Consider the following 7,871-nt stretch of genomic DNA (forward strand, 5'->3'; position numbering starts at 1 on the left):
CAATAACCCTTCACCCCAGCGTTTCCCTCGTGCCCTTCAGATTGTCGCAGGCTGGTGCTCGTATTTATTATTTTCCTTTTTTTGTTTTTAAACCCTCACATGAGACAGAAATACCTTGGACTTCCACCTCCCTCTATCCCGTGCGCCCGCCCCGGATATACCACATCCCGCGGCCGAGACTGCTGCCCCGATGCTGAAAGAATGCGAAGGATAATCTTTGGCTTCCCTCCCCGGCGCGCTCACCCCCATACAGAGCCCTCTGGGGAAAAACTGAAACCGGGTTAAAGGGCACCCGTTCCCAGGAACCAGAAAGGACCCGAGAACTAACTGTGCCTCCTCAGGTACTGCTTCAGAGTACGGACCGGGCAAACCCATGCAGGGGTAGCGGAGAAGGATCCTGACGAGCCGCCCTTTACCTTTCTGATCCGTTTCCAGTTGATAAGAGCAACAAGTTGTGGGCAATGCGCCATTGTCTGCGACAGCTTGGAAACCATGTCAGCTGTAGAGGAGCATCCTCAATACACCAATCTCATTACAGGCAAGGTTGAGAGCCCGGACACAGTGGAAGGGACGGCTCGTCGGGGACATCTCATATCACTAACTTCCCCATTTGTTTCATAATATCAAATCCCCGGCGGGCTTACCCAAGAACGCCTTCACTACGTGGAAATCTCTGGCTAGGATACTGATGGGGCAATTTATGCAGCAGGGGAACATTATGTCTAGACAATACAGGAATCACATCTCTCCATCTCCTTTAAATTTTTGGAATGTGCCCAAATTTAATGTTTTCTGCGTATGCACTTACCTTCATATATGGTGGAGTTGTCCGGTAGTTACCTTATATTGGGAAAGAACAGTGGAGTGGATCACCCAACGTTTTGGAGCACAAACTACTCCAGACTTTCAGAACGTGCTTTTAGGGGAACCTTTGAGGGGACTGACAGCTCACTAGCAACGATTATGTCAACAAATCCATAGAGCAGCTCATTTAGAACTCGCCTGCAAAAGGAAAAGTCCAGACCCCCGTTCCCTGCAAATTATACGTCAACTACAAAAACCATAGGAGTTACAACATATTACAGCTATACGCTACAATTTGAATCTGTTTATCAGGATATCAGGGGACCATTACTATCCTGGTGTAGGACTCATAACAGTAGATAGGGTTCACATTCTAATAGTGTCATCTAGTTCCAGTGAGTATTAAAAGGTGAACCCTATCACAGGATGTATGTTTTAAAGACTGGCTCTGGGTTACCTATCATAAAGGAAGAGAGCAACTGCCAAGACAGCCCGACAGGAGAGACCCTGCATCTATTCCTGTATAACGTTACCTAGAAGAAAGCAGGAGAACTGCTGCCAACACAGCCTGACGGGAGAGAGCCTGCATCTATTCCTGTATAATGTTACCTATAAGAATGGAAGAGAGCCTGCATCTATTCCTTTATAATGTTACCTACCATCCATAATGTTACCTACCATCCACATCTACAACTCTACCCCCCTACCTGAACCAAACTTACTAATACACCTCCCGCATCTACCCGCCTTCGCATCTCCCTCCTCCTCCGACTTCCATATTCCCTTCTGCTCACCCTACCTCTCCCCCACCCCCCCTCCTCCCCAAACCTTTACTGTTGCCCATGTTATCAGTCAACTTTGACTGCATCCTCCCTTGTATATAGTTAATTTTCAGTCTCTTGTATATAGTTTACAAGCAGATAATAATCTATTGTAAAGCCTGCTTTTATATCATTTTATATTGTGAACTTTTATTTATATTCATTGTAAAGCTATTTGCCATGTTATGTTACACTGTGAACCGAGGTGATGTTTTGCTACGTGCCCCGGTATATAAAAATTCTTTAAATAAATAAATAAATACCTATAAGAATGGAAGAGAAACTGCATCTATTCCTGTATAATGTTACCTATAAGAAAGGAAGAGAGCCTGCATCTATTCCTGTATAATGTTACCTATAAGAAAGGAAGAGACCCTGCATCTATTCCTGTATAATGTTACCTATAAGAAAGGAAGAGAGCCTGCATCTATTCCAGTATAATGTTACCTATAAGAAAGGAAGAGACCCTGCATCTATTCCTGTATAATGTTAGCTATAAGAACAGAACATAGCCTGCATCTATTCCTGTATAATGTTACCTATAAGAAAGGAAGAGACCCTGCATCTATTTCTGCATAATGTTACCTATAAGGAAGGAAGAGACCCTGCATCTGTTCCCCTATAATGTTACCTATAAGAAAGGAAGAGACCCTGCATCTGTTCCTGTATAACGTTACCTACAAGAAAGGAAGAGACCCTGCATCTATTCCTGTATAACATTACCTACAAGAAAGGAAGCGACCCTGCATCTGTTCCTGTATAATGTTACCTATAATAAAGCAAGAGAGCCTGCATCTATTCCTGTATAATGTTACCTATAAGAATGGCAGAGAGCCTACATCTATTCCTGTATAATGTTACCTATAAGAATGGAAAACAGCCTGCATCTATTCCTGTATAATGTTACCTATAACAATGTAAGAGAGCGTGCATCTATTCCTGTATAATGTTACCTATAAGAATGTAAGAGAGCCTGCATCTATTCCTGTATAATGTTACCTATAAGAATGGAAGAGAGCCTGCATCTATTCCTGTATAATGTTACCTATAAGGAAGAACGAGAACTGCTGCCAACACAGCCTAGCAGGAGAGACCCTGCATCTATTCCTGTATAATGTTACCTATAAGAATGGAAGAGACCCTCCATCTATTCCTGTATAATGTTACCTATAAGAAAGGAAGAGAACTGCTGCCAACACAGCCTGACAGGAGAGATCCTGCATCTATTTCTGTATAATGTTACCTATAAGAAAGAAAGAGACCCTGCATCTATTCCTGTATAATGTTACCTATAAGAAAGGAAGAGAACTGCTGCCAACACAGCCTCACAGGAGAGAGCCTGCATCTATTCCTGTATAATGTTAGCTATAAGAAAGGAAGAGACCCTGCATCTGTTCCTGTATAATGTTACCTATAAGAATGGAAGAGAGCCTGCATCTATTCCTGTATAATGTTACCTATAAGAAAGCAAGAGACCCTGCATCTATTCCTGTATAATGTTACCTATAAGAATGGAAGAGAGCCTGCATCTATTCCTGTATAATGTTACCTATAAGAAAGCAAGAGACCCTGCATCTGTTCCTGTATAATGTTACCTATAAGAATGGAAGAGAGCCTGCATCTGTTCCTGTATAATGTTACCTATAAGAAAGCAAGAGACCCTGCATCTATTCCTGTATAATGTTACCCATAAGAAAGGAAGAGAACTGCTGCCAACAGCCTGACAGGAGAGACCCTGCATCTATTCCTGTATAATGTTACCTATAAGAAAGGAACAGACCCTGCATCTATTCCTGTATAATGTTACCTATAAGAAAGGAAGAGAGCCTGCATCTATTCCTGTATAATGTTACCTATAAGAACGGAAGAGAGCCTGCATCTATTCCTGTATAATGTTACCTATAAGAAAGGAACAGACCCTGCATCTATTCCTGTATAATGTTACCTATAAGAACGGAACAGACCCTGCATCTATTCCTGTATAATGTTACCTATAAGAAAGGAACAGACCCTGCATCTATTCCTGTATAATGTTACCTACAAGAAAGGAACAGACCCTGCATCTATTCCTGTATAATGTTACCTATAAGAAAGGAAGAGAGCCTGCATCTATTCCTGTATAATGTTACCTATAAGAACGGAAGAGAGCCTGCATCTATTCCTGTATAATGTTACCTATAAGAAAGGAACAGACCCTGCATCTATTCCTGTATAATGTTACCTATAAGAAAGGAACAGACCCTGCATCTATTCCTGTATAATGTTACCTATAAGAAAGGAACAGACCCTGCATCTATTCCTGTATAATGTTACCTATAAGAACGGAACAGACCCTGCATCTATTCCTGTATAATGTTACCTATAAGAAAGGAACAGACCCTGCATCTATTCCTGTATAATGTTACCTATAAGAACGGAACAGAGTCTGCATCTATTCCTGTATAATGTTACCTATAAGAAAGGAACAGACCCTGCATCTATTCCTGTATAATGTTAACTATATGAAAACAAGAGAACTGCTGCCAACACAGCCTGACAGGAGAGACCCTACATCTATTCCTGTATAATGTTACTTATAAGAAAGGAAGAGAGCCTACATCTATTCCTGTATAATGTTACCTATAAGAACGGAAGAGAGCCTGCATCTATTCCTGTATGTTACCTATAAGAACGGAAGAGAGCCTGCATCTATTCCTGTATAATGTTACCTATAAGAACGGAACAGAGCCTGCATCTATTCCTGTATAATGTTAACTATATGAAAACAAGAGAACTGCTGCCAACACAGCCTGACAGGAGAGACCCTGCATCTATTCCTGTATAATGTTACCTATAAGAAAGTAAGAGAACTGCTGCCAACACAGCCTGACAGGAGAGACCCTACCTCTATTCCTGTATAATGTTACCTATAAGAAAGGAAGAGACCCTGCATCTATTCCTGTATAATGCTACCTATATGAAAGCAAGAGAACTGCTGGCAACACAGCCTGATACGAGAGACCCTGCATCTATTCCTGTATAATGTTACCTATAAGAAAGGGAGAGCCTGCATCTATTCCTGTGTAATTTTACCTATAAGAAAGGAAGAGAACTGCCGCCAACACAGCCTGACAGGAGAGACCCTGCATTTATTCCTGTATAGTTTTACCTATAAGAAAGCAAGAGAACTGCTGCCAACACAGCTTGACATGAGACCCTACACCTATTCCTGTATAATGTTACCTATAAGAATGGCAGATACCCTACATCTATTCCTGTATAATGTTACCTATAAGAATGGAAGAGAGCCTGCATCTATTCCTGTATAATGTTACCCATAAGAATGGAAGAGACCGCATCTATTCCTGTATAATGTTACCTATAAAAAAGGAAGAGAACTGCTGCCAACACAGCCTGGCAGGAGAGACCCTGCATAATGTTACCTATAAGAAAGGAAGAGAACTGCTGCCAACACAGCCTGACAGGAGAGACCCTGCATAATGTTACCTATAAGAAAGGAAGAGAACTGCTGCCAACACAGCCTGACAGGAGAGACCCTACATCTATTCCTGTATAATGTTACCTATAAGAAAGCAAGAGAACTGCTGCCAACACAGCCTGACAGGAGAGACCCTGCATCTATTCCTGTATAATGTTACCTATAAGAAAGTAAGAGACCCTGCATCTATTCCTGTATAATGTTACCTATAAGAATGGATGAGAGCCTGCATCTATTCCTGTATAATGTTACCTATAAGAAAGTAAGAGACACTGCATCTATTCCTGTATAATGTTACCTATAAGAAAGTAAGAGACCCCTGCATCTATTCCTGTATAATGTTACCTATAAGAAAGGAAGAGACCCTGCATCTATTCCTGTATAATGTTACCTATAAGAAAGTAAGAGACCCTGCATCTATTCCTGTATAATGTTACCTATAAGAAAGGAAGAGACCCTGCATCTATTCCTGTATAACGTTACCTATAAGAAAGGAAGAGACCCTGCATCTATTCCTGTATAACGTTACCTATAAGAAAGGAAGAGACCCTGCATCTATTCCTGTATAACGTTACCTATAAGAAAGGAAGAGACCCTGCATCTATTCCTGTATAACGTTACCTATAAGAAAGGAAGAGACCCTGCATCTATTCCTGTATAATGTTACCTATAAGAATGGAAGAGAGCCTGCATCTATTCCTGTATAATGTTACCTATAAGAAAGCAAGAGAACTGCTGCCAACACAGCCTGACAGGAGAGACCCTGCATCTATTCCTGTATAATGTTACCTATAAGAAAGGAAGAGACCCTGCATCTATTCCTGCATAATATTACCTATAAGAAAGGAAGAGACCCTGCATCTATTCCTGTATAATGTTACCTATAAGAATGGAAGAGAGCCTGCATCTATTCCTGTATAATGTTACCTATAAGAAAGGAAGAGAGCCTGCATCTATTCCTGTATAATATTACCTATAAGAAAGGAAGAGAGCCTGCATCTATTCCTGTATAATATTACCTATAAGAAAGGAAGAGAGCCTGCATCTATTCCTGTATAATATTACCTATAAGAAAGGAAGAGACCCTGCATCTATTCCTGTATAATATTACCTAAAAGAAAGGAAGAGACCCTGCATCTATTCCTGTATAATATTACCTAAAAGAAAGGAAGAGACCCTGCATCTATTCCTGTATAATATTACCTAAAAGAAAGGAAGAGACCCAGCATCTATTCCTGTATAATATTACCTATAAGAAAGGAAGAGACCCAGCATCTATTCCTGTATAATATTACCTAAAAGAAAGGAAGAGACCGTGCAACTATTCCTGTATAATATTACCTATAATAAGGGAAGAGACCCTGCATCTATTCCTGTATAACGTTATCTATAAGAAAGGAAAAGACCCTGCATCTATTCCTGTATAACGTTACCTATAAGAAAGTAAGAGAACTGCCGCCAACACAGCTTGACATGAGAGACCCTACATCTATTCCTGTATAATGTTACCTATAAGAAAGCAAGAGAACTGCTGCCAACACAGCTTGATATGAGAGACCCTACATCTATTCCTGTATAATGTTACCTATAAGAATGGAAGAGAGCCTGCATCTATTCCTGTATAATGTTACCTATAAGAATGGAAGAGACCCTGCATCTATTCCTGTATAATGTTACCTATAAGAAAGGAAGAGACCCTGCATCTATTCCTGTATAATGTTACCTATAAGAAAGGAAGAGAACTGCTGCCAACACAGCCTCACAGGAGACAGCCTGCATCTATTCCTGTATAATGTTACCTATAAGAAAGCAAGAGAACTGCTGCCAGCACAGCTTGACAGGAGAGACCCTACATCTATTCCTGTATAATGTTACCTATAAGAATGGAAGAGAGCCTACATCTATTCCTGTATCATGTTACCTATAAGAATGGAAGAGACCCTGCATCTATTCCTGTATCATGTTACCTATAAGAATGGAAGAGAACTGCTGCCAATACAGCCTGACAGGAGAGACCCTCCATCTATTCCTGTATAACGTTACCTACAAGAAAGGAAGAGACCCTCCATCTATTCCTGTATAACGTTACCTACAAGAATGGAAGAGACCCTGCATCTATTCCTGTATAACGTTACCTATAAGAATGGCAGAGACCCTACATCTATTCCTGTATAATGTTACCTTTAAGAATGGCAGAGACCCTACATCTATTCCTGTATAATGTTACCTATAAGAATGGCAGAGACCCTACATCTATTCCTGTATAATGTTACCTTTAAGAATGGAAGAGAGCCTACATCTATTCCTGTATAATGTTACCTTTAAGAATGGAAGAGAGCCTACATCTATTCCTGTATAATGTTACCTATAAGAAAGGTAGAGAGCCTGCATCTATTCCTGTATAATGTTACCTATAAGAAAGCAAGAGAACTGCTGCCAACACAGCCTGACAGGAGAGACCCTGCATCTATTCCTGTATAATGTTACCTATTAGAAAGGAAGAGACCCTGCATCTATTCCAGTATAATGTTACCTATAAGAAAGGAAGAGAGCCTGCATCTATTCCTGTATAATGTTACCTATTAGAAAGGAAGAGACCCTCTATCTATTCCAGTATAATGTTACCTATAAGAAAGGAAGAGACCCTGCATCTATTCCTGTATAATGTTACCTATAAGAAAGGTAGAGAGCCTGCATCTATTCCTGTATAATGTTACCTATCAGAAAGGAAGAGAGCCTGCATCTATTCCTGTATAATGTTACCTATC

This window comes from Rhinatrema bivittatum, unplaced genomic scaffold (assembly GCF_901001135.1).
Source record: "Rhinatrema bivittatum unplaced genomic scaffold, aRhiBiv1.1, whole genome shotgun sequence".
Taxonomy (NCBI): Eukaryota; Metazoa; Chordata; class Amphibia; order Gymnophiona; family Rhinatrematidae; genus Rhinatrema; species Rhinatrema bivittatum.